This window comes from Hirundo rustica, chromosome 8, assembly GCF_015227805.2.
Source record: "Hirundo rustica isolate bHirRus1 chromosome 8, bHirRus1.pri.v3, whole genome shotgun sequence".
Classification (NCBI taxonomy): domain Eukaryota; kingdom Metazoa; phylum Chordata; class Aves; order Passeriformes; family Hirundinidae; genus Hirundo; species Hirundo rustica.
This window is the reverse complement of record NC_053457.1, coordinates 25,275,064-25,294,924: the sequence shown is the minus strand read 5'-3', so window position 1 is coordinate 25,294,924 and position 19,861 is coordinate 25,275,064. Positions and strand designations below refer to the sequence as shown.

Genomic DNA, 19,861 nt, shown 5'->3' with positions numbered 1-19,861 from the left:
ACTCTTTCAATTACATTCCTGGTAATTTTCAGAGAATATATTTCAAACATTTTTTGAAAATGTATTTATTTGTTTGAAAATGTTTGAATAAATTGTTTTGATTTTTCAGGTTTGTGGGGGTTTTTGTTGTTGTTGTTTTTTGGGGTTTTTTGTTTGTTTGTTTCTTTTCTTTTCTTTTCTTTTCTTTAACTCTTATTATCTGAAAGGTTTTCCTCATTATCTCTTGGCACCACCAATTCAACCAGCCTAAATCTGTAATTTAAAAATAAATATTTTCTGGAAACACAGTAACAAAAATTTCCACATCAACACCACATGTTCTCTTTCAGCCATGTCTGATCTCATATTTTTACAAAACATATTAGAAATCTTCCTCTCCCACTGTCCAAGTAAATTCTGCATTCACATGGAAAAGTAATCATTATATTATGCAGCAAATTAGATTAATGCCCTAGGAAAAGCACAAATCCCAGCAGAGAATTAACCCTTTCTGATACAAGATCATTCCAGTTTGTTCCTAAGCATTTCTCACCCAGCAAGAAACTAAAGTAAAATGCCAGTAATGTTTGCTATTCTGAGATTTAGCCGACAGAAGAATTGTGACCCGCAAGGTTGTGGTGGGCTTTAAAGTATTTTTTGTATTGCAATCCATTGTTTAAAAAAAAAAAAAAAAAATAGCTGAGTGCCATCAGTCAAAGTTTTAATATGATAAAAATAATTACATTACCAGTCCATTAAACTTGTGACACATACTCTATAAATGCTCCAGGGAACAAGACGCAATATTGTGATGGTAAAACCTGCATCTGCTGAAGGGAAGAGTGCCACTAAAATAAAGAGAAACATTGTAAAGGGATGAAGATTTTATGAGGTCAAGTATGGCAGGTAAGCATGACGAAATGCTAATTTATATCCTTCACAGTGCTGACCCTGCTGCTACAGCAGGAACTAATCTTCTGCTGTCAGTGGAGGAGTTAGAGCCAGTGTTGGAGACAGGCAGCACAACAGAGACGGACAGACCTCTCCTGGAAATGTTCTGACCAGCCCAGTGCCTCTGCATCAGAAAGTTCTTTACTGCTCTCTCCCAAGGTTCTTATCCTGGCACAGTGCAATGATTTCCACAGATGTGAAAATTCTTCAGATTCACAATGAGGGAATAAAAGTGGGATAGCACAGAGCAGCAGATTCCTGGTTTGGAGCTGTTAGGAAGTGGAACTTTGAGAAGCCCTAAGACACCCTGAGGCAGACCAGGCGAGCCGGGCAGGACAAGGACAGATTCCCTGACAGATGATGGATACTGCACAGCCACTCCTGCAGCTCCCTTCTCCATCAGCATTATGTCTGCACCCAGCCCTGCTGGAGCTGGAGGATGATTTTACTTTTAATTTTCAGGCATGATTTTGTGTTGAGAACCAGTTCATATACTTTATCTATTTTCACACCCAGGCATTTAGATTTGGTAAAGCCAGACTACCTCACACCAATGCTCTCTAAATGAAGCATTCAGACTCTTTCAAAATGGCATGCTCAATTCCAGAAAATGTGTCTTTCTGAGAACAGCGTCTTTTCATTAATAGCAGCAGTCTTTCAGTCTGGCAATGAACCAACTCCCTTCATTCTTCACTTGACTTCAGCCTTTTGCAAACACACTGGAATAACACAAAATAGGATCTAGGACATCTCCTTTCTACCCACACAGGATATGGTTTCTGGACGTTTTCTGTCTATTTGATTCTTCTTGATCTGCTTCTTCGTCTAGGGAGAACTTTTCTACTTTTATACCCTTCACACCTGTGCAAAGTGAGAGGGCAGTTGTTTCCAGCGTGCAGTTAACAAGAGGAAAATAATGGAAGCTTGACTGCATTATGGAATAACAAGATTCTATCTTTCCTCCCTTCCTTCTATTTATTAATTCTGTTGTCAACTTAATATCCATGAGACAGAAAACTTGGGCAGTTTGGAACAAGATAAGAATGGCAAGATTAAAAATAGAGCCTTAAATGCTGTTCAGTAGTGTGGGAGCATGCTTCATTACAACCTATGGAGGAATTCAAATAGAAAAGCACAGCTGCTTTGGATTCCTGTCCAGAGAAACTGCACAAACACAGCTTGCATAAAAATAAATGATTTGCATACTAAGGAAATGGCCTGTTATTTGCCATAGAAACATTCTAATCTTATTCATCCTTTTTTTATAACCATCTATTATATAGCCTCAGAGTTGTTCATTCATATTTTTATTGGAATAATTTTGGTGCCTTTGACCAGTGTGTCCTAGCCAGGACACAGATATGAGAACATCAGCCCCACAGGTTAATGCTTCTGATCATGTACTAACTAATCCCAGAAGTTAAAAGGTCAAATAATGGCTAAAAATCTCTTGGAAAACCAATTCCATTAATAAAAATTAGGTGGTCCTCTATCAATTTCACTCTGCTATATCACCCCCAAACTTTGCTGGGTTACATGAAGAATATCTAATGCCAATCTGATTATGTTTAACATTCATCATACTACACAGTGCTTAATAGTACACGTTGTATTGTTGAGGAGGCTGCATGAACTAAGTTCTCAAAGTGAAATGAGGCACCTAGGAAGTTCAGTATTATCACTTTTGATCAAAAACTGAATATCGGGGGAAATACCATGATTCCTCAGCAATTCAGATCTTTATATCACAGTGAAACATTCTTGACACATGTTCTTCTGGGTCAAGAAGAATACATGTCAAGAACAATTTTTATGCAAGAATTATCAGGTGATGTTCTATGGGTTGTGCCACTTAGGAGACCAGCAAGAACAAGCTCAAAATGTGTGCTTCTATAGATCACAGACCTAACTAGCATTTATAGAGGCTGAAAAATTCTTGTGCTTTGATGAAAGAAAATTGCTTGAAATTGAGAAACACTTGACAAGGTTAAAAAATGGGCAGAATAGTATCAGTGCAAACAAACACTAATGACTATGAAACCCAGTATGCCATATTACAAATTCTGTCTCCACAACATTGAACCCCAGAGGACCTTAGCTATTCTTTACTGGGAACACCACATTCTTCAGCACAAACCTTAGCATCTCTACTTCAATCTCCCATGTCAGCCAAAAAGGCAAATGTCACAACTGAAGAGTCCAAGGAATTGCTTCTACACTCTGCTGGGTTTAAATTTCACTGCAAATAAAAGCAAAACAAAATAAGGATTTAGCACCGCAGAATACTAGATGTGTTCCTAAAATTCTGGGATCCAGATGTAGGCTGAATTAATTTATGTAGATTAAAGCATGGAAACGAGCAAGATGTCTCTGCAAACTGGGATATGACACAAACTCTCTTCAAATAAACTTCCCAAGATTTTCTTCAGTCTGCCTTTTTCCTCCTTCCCAGGCATATTCTTCATGTACTACCCTTATTGCACCACATCTCACCACTTGGGAAAATGCTGTTGGAGATCTTTAGGAGTAGAGAATATTGGTGGATGCATTTAGGAAGAGGTGACCAGCATAGGATAGAATCCCAAGCTGAATCAAAAAACACCTAAAATTTTAGGGCTGCTCTGTGCTCAGTCACCACCTGCTCCACTCTCAGTGGCTCTGAATCCTGGAGTGTTGCACATGATACACCCTCAAGCTGAATAACTACCAGTATCTCATTTTGGTGCTGATGAAGCAGGTGATGATCTCTCCTCTGTGGTAACAGTGACAGGATACAAGGGAATGGCCTGAAGCTGTGTCAGGACAGGTTTAGGATATTAGAGAAAGTTTCTCCACCCAGAGGCAGGTTGGCATTGGAACAGGCTCCCCAGGAAAGTGGTCACAGCACCAAGCCTGCCAGAGCTCAAGAAGAATTTGGACAATGCCCTCAGGAACATAAGGTGACTCTTGGGAATATCCTGTGCAGAGTAAGGAGTTGGAATCAATGATCCTTATGAATCTCTTCCAATTCAGCATATTCTATGATTCTGTGATTCTCTGAATTAAAGGCTGATTATGTGATGAAGGAAAGAGGGAGGCATGTAATCCTTATTCTCTTGGGAAACTATCTATTCACCTTTCAAACCTGGGTAATTTAGGCAGACACAAGATGTAACAGGTAAATGGTAGAGGAGATTTAAAATACTTAATTCTAAATCATGCATTCAGCTCTTCTGAAGGAAAAGGCTGCAGATCAATCTTTAAGAAGTCATTGATGTGAGCAACATTTTCTTACCTTCACAACACTGAAACTGAGGGTAACTCAATTGAAGATGTAAATATTTTTCTCTGTATCTACCCACTCCAGAGCCATGAGTGCAGTACTGGGGCCGCAAAAAAGACCTGTCTCCAGTAATGGGGCATGACAGAGTATGGCTGATGTAGCAGGACTGACACTGCTCCAAAATAAAACCATAGCTTTGGTGATCAGAGACAACCTGAGCCATACCTGTGAGTCTGGTACCCTTTCCAATCTCTCTGCTGAAACAATAAAGTTAACTGAGACAAACAAAAATTATAATGATGACTATTTGCCCAAGACAACTTTTCCCTTTTCCTAGCATTTTCCAAGCAGTTCTACTTCAGAAAAAGGACCTAGCACACTCAGTATATTCTGTACCTTGCTGGCCTTGCTCCAGAGAGCAAGGTTAAACAGAGAGCAAGAGTTAAACAGGGTTAAACAGATCCTTTTGATAGCAGGGACCACTGAAGACCTCATGGACATGTGCAATGGTGTGTGATGTGCAAATGTTAAAGCTGGAAATAATCCACACCATACAACTGCCTAACATCACTCAGGGATACAGACCTCATCCCAGAGAAGTACGGGGTCCCTTGCATGATTCTGTCTCTGAAATACTCTGTTCTGTTTCTGCAGAAAGCTAATTATCCCCATTTTCCTAACCACACTGTACGATCTCCTGAGCCACTGCTACCCTTAGATCATCTCTCATTGCCTGGAGCATACATGGCCTAATTCAGGTAAGATAAAGTTATCTCAAGGGAGAAAGGGCTAATGCAAAGCCTTTTAATGTCTATTCACTTCAATGAACCTTGTGTCCTAATAACAGCAACTGATATCCACCTGAGGGTGATCTGAAATAGAAGTGGAGTGATCCAAACAGAAAAGGATGCACTTTTTTATGAGTCATTTGGAATATAGACGTGAATATACATGTGAATATTACTGTAAGCCTTTAGGATAAAGAAATGTATGTGAAAGCAGAATATATTTGAAAACGTCTCCAGGAAACTGGCAGAGAAGGGGATTCCTCTGGAATTAAGTGGAATTTCATTGTAGTAAAGTGATGAAAAACATGAGAACAGTTCAGCAGCAGGTCTGGTGGGGTATCTGTAACTTCTCACTCAGTCATAATCTGGGCATAGAGCACCCTAACTTACAGGAGAGAATTTTCAAAGTGGAAATTACTAATACGTGATTTGGGCAGCAAGATTGCACAGGGTGTCAGACACTTATCATTGTGCAAATCTGATAGTGCTGTCTTGTCCCAGCTTAAATGTAGTCTTCATCAGCTTTTTAAGAATACTGTAGCATTTTAAAATGCATTATATTTACTTGGTAAAATGTAGGAAAAGCCCACAATTTTTTATTTAAAGACTGTTGTATTATTAAGGCCTGTGAACTACCATAAGCACCCTGCATTGCAGATGAGGTCTGAGGGCAGCAATTGATCAAGAGCATTAAAAATATGTTGATGCCTGTAGTTATCAATTTATCATATCTACCCCATGCTCTTTTTTGTAGTGAAATGAATGATGAATCTATTCTGAATCATCAATTCCCATAAAATGTATAACTCCAAGTAGGAACATGCTAAGGAATTTATAAAGAGCACAGTGGGCCTGGATGCATTATCTTGTTTGACATTGCTTATACAAGAAACCTGAAATACACAAAATGATTGATTTGTGTATTTCATCAAAGCTTGATTTAATTTATCAAGGGGACAGTGACAATTTGCATTCATCAACAGAAAAAGTCAGGTTAGAGTCAAGCTGCTGGCTCAAACCCGGTTTTCATATTGCCTTTATTATACTCCCTACTCTGTTTAGTTTTAAAGGCACAGTTGTGAGACCCCTCTTTTTTAATGTTTTCTGAAATGTTATGAGGAATGAGACAGTAATAACACTTACTCTGTGTTCAGAACTTGTTCAGTTGGTGGAGGTGAAGGCTGGCAAGGGTTTTGACCTCACTGCTGTGGTACTGACCTTTTCACAACCCTAGAGAAGTCTGCCTAATATGTCTGCAAGCTGAATTAGGGTGGAATTTGTGGGTTTTTAGAGCAGATAAGAGAGATAACTCCTGTGCCATCTCTCAGTTGTGCACACAGTCTGAGATATGTAGCCCACAACAAAAATTCTTGTGCATCTAAATTCTATACTAAGCTTTAAAAAATATATTACTTTTATTCCTGTCCCTTCTTTCGACTGATATTTGTCCGCTTTATTTGTCCTCCAAATCCCTCTGTTCTTTAGGGCAGTATCTCTTTCTATCAGCATCTCATGAAATCCTTCCTAAATCTGGAGGATTCATGAAATCCTTCCCTGCTTTGAGCATGAGCCTTTTTCAGCTCAGGACCATCTCTGGAAATGCTTGCTAGAGGAAGGGACCGGTCCCTGCTCATCTCCCTGACCATCAGATAAGGGTGATATTTTTTCTGACATCTCTCAGATGAGAGCCTCATGCAGCTCATAGGGGTTATTCTCTGATCTGGCTCCCTCTCACTGCACAAAGACAGGTCAGCAGCCACGTTCACCTGCAAAAGAGGATGTCCAAATTCAGGACAGGCCTCCAAGTCAGCTTAGCTTCCACACCTGTGTTTTCCACTGATTTTAATGAGACTTCAAAAGAGCTATGCTCTTACAAATTTTGTTCCACTTTCCATCACCTGTCTCCATAAGTGAGAAGTCGCATAATTCTGAGCCTAATTTCAGTTGATTTAAAAATGCAGTTCTGCTATTTTGGCAGCTTCATTGGCAAAATACCTTTTTGAGCTGTGTGCTCTTGCTTTTTCATATATAATTAATTACAACAGAGGCTTATTACTTAGAGGATAAGATACTCTAGTGTAAAGATGTCACATCTGTTAGATAAGGGGACAGTGAAATCAGAAGTATTACCTAGGGTTGAGCTGAATGCCAATATTCAGTGGCTCTGATGTAATTAAACAGTACATTGCTCAATCTAGTCAGGAACACAGGAACAGAGAAACACTATTTAGAAGAGACTGTAATGTTATTACGGAGCCTGATTCAACAAAGCACTTGAACATGAGCTTCAGAGTAAGCACACATTTAATTCTTCTTCCACTGCAAAATAAGTTAAAATGAGCATATGCACAGCTGCCTTGAAGAATACATTAATTATGCTCAGAGAAGAAACTTGTAAGGATCACTTCACTGAGACCATCTCATAATCTCTAATCTGTCTATCTATACTGACAATCCTTCTGTGACTATAAAACCTGATATTACCTTCAAAAGAAAAATACAAGCAAGGAGCTGAAAGACTGGAGAAAAGAAGACTAAGCCCATGAAATGATTTATCCCTTTAGTACCAAAATTATTTTGGTAATATTTGGCACCTAGGACCCTTGTACAATTGTGTGAGTACACTAAATTATTTCAGCAAATATGGGCCAAAAAGTCATAATCCTGAAAAGTGCTTTGTGATCTTTTGGGATCCCAGTAGTAACTGCATGGCAAAGCTGCTGAGTTTCCCTATTCAAAAAGATATGAAGTGAAAATTAAATTCACATTTCCTGATGCAGAGCAGGACACTATAACCACGCATCTGACATAGCCATGTTTACCAAGGTTATGGTAAACAAAACACTCTTAACATCTGAATTTTGGGGTCTGACTATCACCAAGGTTCACAGACCATCAGGTGCTTAAATGTCAGTCTGAACTTGGTCCAGAAAAGTGCACCAAGTAAAATTACAGCAGATTCACTCAACACATTGCCAGAGTATCTCAAACTCCACTTAAACATGTACACTTGGCTTGTTTCATTAAAAGGAAAAGAGAATTAAAACATCTAGAAGCTTTGGGAGAAAAATATGTACCATTTGTTTAAAAATGCAGTACTACAACTGAAGAGCCTGTATTTTTTTCTCTAGAGCTGAAGAAATTTAACAAGATAAAAATGAGTCAGGGAGAGTTCCAAAAGTACCACAGTGGAAATGGAGAGGAAAAAAAAATGGAGGTAAAATGTTGAGTTGATTAATATGCTAAACTCCTAAATGAGATGAGTCCTGTAAATGAATTAATTCCACAATTCCACTTGCTTAAATCTTGTTAAAATTCCCTTATATGAATCACTTTTTTGCAGTATTTGAAATCAATCAAAGTTTCAGAGATGAGATGGCTGAAAATTCTTTGGGATTTTCTTTAAATGCATCATTATAACAGGGCACTTTCCAATTTCATTCTTAGTTCCAAGAAACCTGCCAGAGGGCAGGAGAATGCTTGTGACTTCCATTAGCCTTTTCAGCAGGACTGTCATAAATTTTTTCCCTATCCAAGGATACATCAACAAGAAGACAGAACACTGTATGTACAAAGTAAAACTATCTGTTACACAGAAGAAACGTGATTTTGTACCAGTTCATCATCTGTGTGCATAACTCATTATATTATATGATCTGTTTGGCATAAAGAAAAAGGAAAAGAGTTAAATAAAAAATAATATCAAATTTGTTCTAAAAGCTGAAAGTTTTCATTTCCTAATGAGATCATCTACTCCAGGTAGATGACTCTGCTTTTTGATAAAACAATTGAAAAATAAATTGCATTTGCAAAAGCTGTCTTGTACAAATATACATAGAAGAGGATTATATTCCAATGAAAATATGTGAAGCATATAACTGCAATGACAAAAACACAATAAAGCTAAATAATATCCGGAGTAAATACAAGAAGCTTTGTGATGAAGCACTGAAGAATGACCTCAATGGCTATCTCCAGGCTTACCTTCACTACGTGATGTTGATTTTAGGACTGAGAAATATTTAGTTGCAGATGATGCCTTCTAGCATTGTTAAGAACTAAGACAGCAGCAAAAGGATTAAAACATAACAAGAATTTTATGGCTAAACAAACAGAGACACTTGATGCAGTCCTTTTAATTATGATTATACAAATAGTAATCCTGTCAATCTAAGTGTTGTGATTAGATTGGTGCTGCTAGAGCATTTATTTCATCCATAGATGAAATAAAGTAGGAATTGCAAAATGTAGTTTTGTAGAAATTGAATTTATATATTTATACCTGCTCAGAATTCCCTCATGCCTTGCTCAGCTGAGATTTCACTGGGGAAGGTTTGGTAATATGTAATGGAAATGTGCGACAAAACTTCTTTATTTTTCATTCCAAACTGAATTCTAGGCATATATTCTGCAAATTTTAAATGTAACGTCGAATACTGAAATTACTTGTGATTTTTTTTCTTTGCATTTTGGAAACCATCCAAGCATAACTAAATTTTCCTCCTTTGTCCTCAGGGTTTTCTGGTTTTAGTCTTGATTAGAAGAAAAGTAAATGTCATTATGTCATTCCCCCAAAACCCTACTTCCTGACATGTTTGTAGCAGTGCTGCTCAGTCCTTCCCTCTGGAAGTTTAGGCAGGGGTGTGGGTGAGGATGAGTTACCATGTGCACCCTGTGGGTCAACAGAAGAAACAGGACTAGAACTCAAAAAGTCAATGGTATTTGCTCATTTTTGTCTTCTAATGCACAGGGATGGACTCCTAATCTAAATACACATTGAAAACCATGCCTTGCACAAAAAAAAGAAAGTATCCATCTTTTATGGAACTACAGTGATATACGTGATGCCAAGTAGAGCAATACCTGTTTTTAAGTGATAATCCAAGTGTAAGTCCTGGCTATTAAAAGCACCTGAAACCCCATTAAAAATGCTAAAAATATTATGTGCATTCCCTCATTTAAAAAAAAAATTAAAAAATTAAAAGCATCCAGAAATTCAGTATTCAACAACAGCCTCATATTACTTATGGAAAATGTTAATAGTCTTGCAATTAAAATAAATAAACAAACTGTAACAACACCCCCACCCTCCCCCCCCTCCCAAAAAATCCTAAAAGTAACCCCAAATTTATTAGAAGAGCTAAGAAAAAGAAAAATTATAGTAAATTTCAGTGAGCTAAGACATGGTCAATGGGATGGAATGGAATACTATTTCAAGGACAAGCTCAAAATTGCTGCCAGTCCTCCATAGCACCAAGAAACACCAGTATGACTGTGCTCCTACCTGAATCCATGCCAAAAAGGCCATCAGTAAGACTGTCAGTAAGGCAGAATGCAGCTGGGAATAGCGAATAGGACAAGAAGCTCTTTGCCTGAGACAGAAACTTTTCCTGTGAACACTTGGATGCTGAAGAGTTGCTGTGTGCTCAGGGTAATAAGGCTTCATGAGAAAAGGCTTCAGGGTGCCTTACTTCAGGCTCACCTGTGTGCTACTTCCCTAAAGCTGGTGCTATTTGCACTGCTCTTCTAGGTATTTAGAGCGTGGGCAAAGAAGAAAGCATCTCCCTGGGATAAAAACCCAAACAAAACAAGCAGGGGATCCTTAGAAGCAACCATAACTCCAGCAGCTTGAGTAGGAGCTGTTGGAATGGGAGAAAATCCTGTCCTTGCACTGTACCATGGATCAGCAAATGACTGGGCTTTTGTGTTCCCTGTGGTTTAAAGAGAAAGAATCTCACTGGAAATTAAAGCAGAATCAGATGAAAACCTAACTGATATCAGCAGGGGAACTCAAACAAAGGCAAGGCAATATTTCTGTTTGTTTAAAGGCTGTAGGGATGCAAAAGGAAATCCATTGGTCTCAAGACAGGTCAAGAACTTAACTTTTCCTTTGTGTGTAACTTGGTATAATTACTGCAGTAAGAAGAAACAAACAAACAAAAAATCAAAGAATTATTTGTTGCCAAACTTTTGAACTGCTTCAAAGCACTAAAATTGGTATTTATTGTACAGGTGTTCAAGAGATACATTTCCCAAAGCTTAGTGGGCTGGGCAGTTGCTGCCTTTCTGCGCCAGCTTGGATAAGTGATGGTTTTATAGTGCAGAGTTATCCTCCCTGTGCTGGGCTGCAAGTTCCATGTTCACCCTGGCTGTCACCCTGTGCATCTCAGGGTGGGGGACAGGTGCATCTTCTCAGCATGTTGATGGGACCTGTGCACCTGCAAGCAGTTTGGTAGTGTTTTGTGACCTAAACAATTTCAAATAAGTGCGACTGTACTGATGTTACCTGTCTATGCAGGGATGCCCCACCTCTGGAAATGTTCAAGGCCAGGTAGGAAGGGGTTTTGAAGCAACCTGGTCTGGTGGAAGCTGTCCTTCTCCATGGCTGGGAGTTGGAATCAGGTTGGAACCCAAACCATTCTATGATTCTGTACTTATGGCATTAAACCCAGTGCTGTTGGCTCTAATAAATTATGAAGGTATGAAGGGCATCTTCTTGCCTTCCATACCTTTTATGGGAAAAAAGTGGAGTAGAGCTAATTAGCTTAAGAGAACTTTGAGAGCAGCCTGTGTCTTGGGAAGGGACACCACAAGTGAAGATTTAACAGTGAGACCAAGGACTGAACTACCTGTTAAATCCTCACTGACTGCAGACATATGCTCTCAGCAAGAGGGTGAGCACATCCATGCCCAGATGGACCATCCACCACCATCTGAAACCCACATAATTATCTTCCTCAAACAACAGGTCTGCAGTGCCACCCAGACATGATCACTGCCTTCTCTGTTTCAGGCTTTACTTTCTTCCCTGTGGTATCCCAATGCCTGTGCCAGCCCACCCAAACTGCCAGGCTGATGCTGAAGGACACAGTTCTGTCAGGGAGTGTCCTGGCAGAGGAGCAATGTCACTTTGATTGACCCACAGATGCTTTCTGCAGCCAGCTGGGCTGCAGGGTCTGAGGGTCCTGTCCTCGCTGCTGTCCAAGGGAAGGTTTGAGGGGCTGGACACATCACAGCACAATGTATTTGCCAGTGGTGGCTATGCCTGCTGGCTACTGGAATTATCCTCCTGCTGGTAGCAGGGTAAGTGTAGGGGGAACTCACCCACTGAGTAAACCTCACCCTTTCTGAGTGATTGGAAACATATTGTGCCCACACAGGGAAAGAGAATTTGCAGATTCTCTGACTGCTTTCATCCCCTGGGCAGCAACACACAGAGTGGAAATCAGTAGGAATTATTCCAAGAAGATAAAAGCCAACCAACCAACCCAAAAAACGCAAGACCCAAAAATACAAAAAGGAATTTGAAGAAGACAAGGCAAGTAAGGAACCCTCTTAATAAATCCATTGGTGTTTTTCTATCAAATTATGCTGAACACATTATATTCCTCCAGAAGCCCTAAGGAACTGTGATGTGACACGACAAAACTATTAGTTATGAGCTAACAAATACCAGTTGTGTCAGGCAATTGGATAAGAGAAACAGCACCCATGGATTAAATGCAGAGAGCAGAGGCCAGTCCTCTCTGTTCAAGTCACAAGCAGCTCCCCCGTCCCCATGCAGAGAATAATCAGCTTTCATTTTGTCACACAGTCAGAAAAGAATTAAATTAACTAGGGAAAATCAACAGGTGTACCTGGTCACCATAGTTACAAAGACAAAAAATTGCTGAATGTCTCCAAGATGAGACAGATGATTGGGATATCAGATCATGAAGAAAATCCATCTGAAAAGGACCCTTCAAGTTACATTTGCAAAGTTGGGAACAACAAAAATCTAGAAAGTTTTTAATGCAGAAGTTTGGTACAAAAATGAGCTACTTACATTTCTTAATTCTGTTCTTTCATAAAGATTTGTTAAAATATTCAGTGGCTTCCATTCCAGAGACGGCTGCATTTCACAGGTGAGTGAAACCATCACTGCAGGCAATATCTGTAGAGCACTTGCTGAATTTCTGTAAGCTTTATTATTACTGATTCAATCTGTGTAAGAGGAAAAAGGGCATCCAAATGGCACTTAAGATGGAATAAGGAGCCCTTCATAAAGCTATTAAGAAATTAATAATTACAGGAAGACAGATGTAATTACATCCAGAAGATCAATGCAGCTTTTAATGAAGAATTTCAGGACCCTAAATACAAGTTGAGATAAGAAACTTCCGAGGCTCTCCCACATCCCCCTGTTAGATAAATGGGACCAAGGAACAAAGGAATTATAATGCTGTTATGCAAAACAAAATCATTCTGGAACCCTACTGAAAACCTAGAGGAAGCTGGTTTGAGCTGTGAAACCGTGTCTTCTTTGATATATGATTTTTGTAGGTGTTTACAAATGGTCCTAGCGAAGAAAAATTTCGTGCATTCACTGCAAATTGGGCAGATGATATGAAAAGTTGCCTGTTAAAACTTGTGTTTCCAATGGAGATGAAAAACCTTAAGACTCCCACAGACTTAAGCAGCCATAAAGAAACCCTTCTCTGCCACCCTGCAGAAGTCTCTAAGCACTGGCATGATAGAGAGGACAAGTTTTCATCATCCCTTGCTTGTGGTTGAGGCCAGGAGGCTTGGCAGGACACCTGCACACGGAGGGTCTGTGTTAGGGCTGTAGCTTGGCCAGGGAGGAGCAGGGAGAATGTCATGGCTCCTTTGCCTCCTTCATCTGAATCCTTTAGGTTTAGAATGAACAGAAAAAACACGATTGAAGGAGCAATTCCATTGAGCAGGAACTTTACCTCCTGTCTGCTGTGAGGAAAATAGACAAAGGGGAACAGTAATACCTGACTCCTGTAGTGACGAATTATATGGGAAATAAGCACAGGGGAAAACAAACTGAATTAGCAAGCCCACGCATCATTTAAAACAAGCCCACAAACCCCAGCCTCTCCGTGTACATTCAGCTATAAAGCAGATGCCCTTCACACAGGCAAATGCACATTACAGCAAATGGAGTGTTTTTTCAAAACACTATAGAAATTAAAAGAAAAAAAAAAAAAAAAAAAGTCCCCAAACATACCCAAAAAAGCCTAAAAAGAGAACAAGGGGGAATAAGCTACAGCTAAAGTCCTGGGGCCCTAAGAGCTGAGAATGGTGTTACATGGAAAGAACACAAGCATCAGCTTTCACGAAAAGGTAAACACAAGATGGAAATGATTTTGCCAATAAACTCTGGTAAGGAATTTCTGTTGTGATCTCTCTTTTCTCTGAGGCATATGAATACATCTCTGTACTGTGCTTTCCTTGTGACTGCCTCCAAATACCATACATTTGTACCTCGTCAGGAGAAATAACAATGCTCCACTTGCTACATATCTCTAGTAGATACCAAACTTAATTAACAAGCAACACTTTGTCTGATCGATGGGGGAGCTGGAAGAAAAAATCCAACAAACTAGTCTTAGCACAAAATGGACATTGAAGAATAGTTGCAGCTAAAACATTGCAGAACACACTGTGGAGAACAATTCTTCATTCACTAGGAGCTAGTTCTGCTCCAGATTTGCAGCTGTTACAGCTCTGCAAGCTTTGCAGGATGCCTTTCCATTTGTACCAGCCAAAGATCCAGCTCACAGTGAAGCACATTTGAAAGAATTTCCTGGTCAATACCAGCCTGGAGTTTGTTTCCAGCACTTATCAGAAAAGTTCATTATGATGGCAAAAATAAAATACTCTTCTGAAAAGAAAGAAAATCCTCAATTATCAAACTACTGGCTTCAGCAATATTTTTTGAGAGAGAAGGTAAAAAGGACAAAGTCTCAAGAGATTCTGAGGATTAGTGCGGATTTAATAGGAAATGCACGGCAGACAGCAGCTTTTGTCAGTGATTTTGAAGACCTGGATGGTCTGATTCAACAGGATGGAAAAGTCAAAAACTTGACACGGAAAACTTTACCAACAGAGTAACAACATTATGAAACAACGAGCCCCAACTCTTTTCATAGTTGGTAAATAGTATCCTTCTTAATCTGCTTCAAATCATAGTCACAATATTACTTCTGAGGGTACATTTGTCATTTGATAAATATTACAGATAATATGTTGAATTAGTTATGATAAGCTGGCTATGGGGTTCAGCTTTGGAAAACTTGCTGTTCTGAAAGTGGAATAGACATGAAAATCAAAAATGTTCTCTGGAAATGAAGAGAAGGACTGCTTAGCACCATACCACATACAGCCATGAGGAAAGGGGAAAGAGATGTGCAGTGCCTGCCTGGACAAAAAGGATGCATGGGATCTTTTCTAGTCCCACAAAAGGTCTTGAAAAGTAAAGGTTTAGCCCTCAAAACTGAGTTATACAAGATGGTTATTGATAACAATTTGAAACATAAAGGTGCAAAGACACAAGGAACATAGAAGACATAGCAATTTAATTATATGTTTTTCAAGTCACCTCAATGAGTTTCCTCTTATCAGTGAGCTTTTTCCCTTTTATTTTAAGAGAGGCCTTTGCCTGGCCATGAATGTTCAAATAGGACTCAGAAACAGCTTGTCTGATAAACAAAATATTATCAGATTTGATAGTCCCAGGTAGTGATGGGGAAGGATTAAGCCTGGGAATAGATCTTACAATGTGACTGTACTAACCACTGGGTTACCAGGTCACAGAATTACCATGGATTATTAATACACAAACAAATTACTTTAGCTTTCTTTACAAGCGTAGGATAAGAAAGTGATGTGCCTTACAAAATGTTCTGTTCAATCTGAAACAGAAATGCTTTTCTGTTTGTTTCAGTAATAACCCTCACTAATTAAATGTTATCAGAGCTGATTTTCCTTTTGGTTTGTTGGTGTGTGTATAGGGTGAAAAACTGATTAGTCATTTCAGCACAAAAGTGTCTTCAGCACTTTTTGTAGGATAATGAATGTACTTGGAAAGACATGAACTTCAGTGAAAAGATCTTTGTGGGGGTTTTGGGTTTTTTTTCAGTTTGTGTTTTTGGGTTTTTTTATTATTATTTATTTAAACACCTAGGATGTATGAGGCTTAGGAGGAATGTAAGCACCTCAGCCTGCTGCACATTTTGCTACCAGAAACATGCCTGATGTGTTTCTGAGAAGCAGTTGGAAAAATCCCCTCTGAATTGCCTTGATTTCCATTGTTATGTTCCTCTTTTAGTCCCTTCTCCTCAAAAAACCAAACCTAACACAAAAAAACCACAAATAAACAAAAAACCAAAACAAACAAACAAACAAAACACACACACACACAAAAAAAACCCACAAACAAGCAAACAAAAACTGGATGTGTTTTGGTAGCACTCATGCAAAACTTTGACCAAGGTTTTTCACTAACAGTGAAATGTTCTGCACTTGAGCAGCCTCACCCACACAAACTTTGGAGAAAAGGTAAAGCTGTCCATGCATCTCTAGTGCTCTGCCTGCTGAATTATGGGGCAAAAAGCACAAAGGAATCAGGCAAATCCAATTCAACTTTGGAATGCTGTAAGTTGATACATGCTATGCTGGAAGCAAAAGAAAGGCTTCTTGTTCTGTTCTGTGGGCAAAGCTGGACAGGTATTTCACCCAGGTCTACTTTGTTCTGTTTGTAGCCTTAAAAAGCATTGTCCTGAAGTGGCTGAAACCATTTTGAGAAGCATTTGAGCGTGTTAGAGACAGTGTCCTGGGAGCTCAGTTTATGCTTCTGGAACAGGACTTAAATGCATGAATCATGGCTGGCAGTGAAGAGGGAATTGTGGTCTTCACTTTTAGTATTAAAAAGATTACTCTTCACTGCTCATAAAACCTTCATATATAGGAGAAGACATCCTATTGACAAGTATTATTAACCATGCACAGGCCTAAAAAAAATTAAGCTGGTTAAGCAGCTGGAGTTTTTTTGCCAATGAACGTTATTTTTTTACCACTCATATCAGAAGTGAGTATGATCATCTCTGCTTTTTCCCTCCACCAGACTCTTCAGGACCTCTTAAGATTTCTCTTACCTCATTTCCAAAGCAGTAATATATTAGTGCCCACAAGGTAGCTTAAATGTGTACATCATATTGACCATAAACCCATTTTAATCCCTCATAAAGAAAAATCTTTTTTGCTTGCATTTCCTTTCTCCATCTTCCTTCAATGTCCCCATCTCACTCCCTCCTTCCTTCCACATTGGGAGCACTTTAAAAACAGAATTAATTAGCCAGCTACTCTGGCTTCATAACTCATTCCCCTTATTATTCACTATTGAGTCATGAGGAAGAAGGTGGGTGTCTTGATCTTCAAGGTAGGACAAAGATACAAAATATTTCCATCAGGTGCTGGAAGAAAGGTTACAACCTTCTTCATACAGAATTCAATTAGGAATCACAGACAGGGGAAGCAAGTTTGTATTAATTCCTACAGATGCCAGAATGCTTTCAATCTATTTCTGTTTCAATTCTTTCCTCTAAAAGATTTTTAACTAAACACAACATTAGATTAGTTCTTTTAAAACAGTAGGTGATCAATTGAATTTCAATGCCTGAGGAAAGAAATTTAAAGATTCCCAGATGTTTCATGGAAATCATCACAAAAGATTAAATTGAGAAGCAATTCTGACACTAACTGAATTATCTACCAAGTATTTCTATTGCACTGCTATCTGGGTATTTTTATATGATGAGGCATCTTTTAAGTGTTTGCTAGGAAATGTGGATAGGCTCTAGCAGGCAGGGTTTCACCTGTCTATGTAAAAGAAAGATTATAACAAATTAGTGTTTGGTATATCCCATGTGGCTTTTAGTTCTAAATGTCTGAAGGAAAGAACTTCCATTGGAAATTATCAACTGCTTCCATAGAAGAGGGCCAGATGCTGATCAAATGCTATGTTAAAGCAGAAACTGATTTTTTTTTCTTCCTGAAAACATTCTGAACTCTCACCATTTTATTTTCTCTAATATTTGAATCATATAGGAATACGATTTTCTTTCTTCTCTGATTGTGTGCATGTGTGTGTGTGTGGGCATAAAAACTGAAGAATCTGTACAAAGCTGATAAATGCATATTTAGAAAATATATGTTTGGAAATGACAAAACAGCTCTACCAAAGAAATTCAAGCTTTCTGATATTCTCAAATCTAGACATGTCATTTAAATTCGCTGTTCCAACAAATTAACCTTTGAGGCACTTCGATATTTAACTGACTGCCTATTTCGAAAAACTGTTATCTTCTTGGAGTAGTAGCCTGATTTTCTGATACCACCAGTTTTTCCTGATGAGTCAGGAACCATCTGGAAGAAAATCCATATTTTGATGCTTGAAGATCATTTCTTGTGCATGGATTTATACCATGTATTTATGTTAATGTTACCAAGTCCTTCAGTTGCTTTCCATGAGATTCAGGTTCCAGAAGTTCATAAGGGGCATGGCTGAGTAATTGAACCCGTAGCCTCCTTGTGTCAGTCAACAATGTTTTTGGTCTAGCTTCATATTCATTGCTGCTGTAAGGAGAGTTAATGAGAAAATAAAGTTGGAGCCTCATCCTCTGTGCAGATGGCAAGTACTTGATGGGACAGATTCTCTTGCATGAGATGCTTATTGCTTTACTCATTTCATCTACTGTCTGAGTCACGTCATTACTCTAAAGTGCAAGATATTCACTTCAGGTGTTATTTGAACTGCTTGGAAAAGGATGGGCTCATGATAAATGCACTCAGTAAAGTAGACATTTATTTCCCTCCTACTATTTCACAGATTATTGAGAGAAAAGCAATGAATTCAAATACCCTGAGTTGTGAATAGACGCAGGCAGGTGACCAGAGCAACCACAAAACTATGGCTGAAATGCAAAGAGTAAATTTATTTACTGTTGCAAAGAGGATGATCCTGAGACAACACCCAGGCAGCAGAGACTCACAAGTGGGAACAACACCAGAAATTCCACTTCTCAAAATGAATAGAGGATAAACAGCAGAAGTTATAATGTAGGGGTTTCCTACACTGATATCTTCCAGTATTCCTAACTTCAAAGTCAGGTGAGGGAACCTACCTCCTTCTCACCAGTCTTCAGCTTTTAACAACCCTCTCCTCCCAGCAGTGGATGTCCTCAAGAACGGTATTGTTCTACTGATTGTAGATTGTTGCAGATTGTAGTCTGAAAGGAGGCTTCTCAGCCAGCAGCTTTCATGCTGCCTCCCAAGGACCACTTCATAAACCTGAGGTCAAGCCCCAGACAGGAGGAGACTATGGTTTAAGAAACCAGTGAGGGAAATTCCATACAATGACTTGATCAAAAATCCTTGTAAAATATCTGATGCAGATTTGAACTCAGACTTGCAAATTCTGGCAGCTGGTGCAGAAACAATGCACAAGAGAAGTGTTAACTGCTGCCCACTCTGCCTTTCCGCCAGACTTCATCACCCTCTTCACTGGGGTAGCAGAATGAACAATAAACAGACACACAGAGAATCACCGGGTTGGAAGTGACCTTCAAGATCACTGAGTCCAGCCCAGCCCTAACACCTCAACTAAACCATGGCACCAAGTGCCACATCCAATCTTTCTTTAAACACATCCAGGGATGGTGACTCCACCACCTCCCTGGGCAGACCATTCCAGTACTTTATCACTCTTTGAAAAACTTTTTCCTGATATCCAGCCTATTTTCCCCTTGATGCAGCCTGAGACTGTGTCCTCTTGTTCTGTCAGTTGCTGCCTGGAGAGAGAGACCAACCCCCACCTGACCCCAGCCACCCTTCAGGGAGTCGTGGAGAGTGATGAGGTCACCTCTGAGTCTCCTTTTCTCCAGGCTAAACGAGCCCAGCTCCCTCAGTCGTTCCTCACAGGGTTTGTGTTCCAGCCCCTCACCAACCTCGTTGTCTCCTCTGGGTGCGCTCAAGTGTCTCAATGTAATTCCTAAACTGAGGAGCCCAGCACTGGACACAGCACTCAATGTACACC

General features: G+C 39.3%; 1 long non-coding RNA gene across 1 annotated transcript; it reads right to left on the bottom strand.

Moving 5' to 3' along the window:
* Positions 1-1,397: 1,397 nt before the first annotated feature.
* On the bottom strand, positions 1,398-10,378 carry LOC120756112 (uncharacterized). Its single transcript, XR_005702025.1, has 3 exons — positions 10,265-10,378; positions 3,068-3,169; positions 1,398-1,791 (listed from the first exon to the last, which is right to left on the bottom strand). It is a non-coding gene; the product is annotated as an uncharacterized LOC120756112 (long non-coding RNA).
* Positions 10,379-19,861: the final 9,483 nt, after the last annotated feature.